At 43.1% G+C, this 353-nt stretch overlaps 1 pseudogene; it reads right to left on the bottom strand.

Annotated features, from left to right (window-relative positions):
- Positions 1-353, bottom strand: part of LOC116685808 (uncharacterized) — a 6518-nt pseudogene that overhangs the window by 322 nt on the left and 5843 nt on the right.

The following is a 353-nucleotide window of genomic DNA, read 5'->3' as shown; positions in this document are numbered from 1 at the left end:
AGTAGACCTAGAGAGACCAGACAGATGTCGGCATATGATATATAGTATGGATAAGTTTTAGTTTAACAGGTACACCACCAACCTTCAGTGGAGTGTGCAGAATGCACAATACGGCCAACACCAGCTGTGTCAGACTGAAACCTGTATACGGAGAGTAGTCCAGCCAGAGCATATGTACACTGGATTGTCACCCTGCAGGACAAAATGAAGATATGTTTACATTAAGCTGAGGATGTTGTGTTAACCAAAATAGTTGGGTTGAAACGCTACCTGTCGAAATCATTGCTGGAGTCAGTTTGTGCATTCAACTCCTTGCTGAGGAAGATCTCGTTTTTGTAAGTCACAGACTCCTT

The sequence above is a fragment of the Etheostoma spectabile genome, unplaced genomic scaffold, assembly GCF_008692095.1.
Source record: "Etheostoma spectabile isolate EspeVRDwgs_2016 unplaced genomic scaffold, UIUC_Espe_1.0 scaffold271, whole genome shotgun sequence".
In the NCBI taxonomy this organism is placed as follows: domain Eukaryota; kingdom Metazoa; phylum Chordata; class Actinopteri; order Perciformes; family Percidae; genus Etheostoma; species Etheostoma spectabile.
The sequence above is the reverse complement of the archived record's forward strand: the minus strand, read 5'-3'. Positions and strand labels throughout refer to the sequence as shown.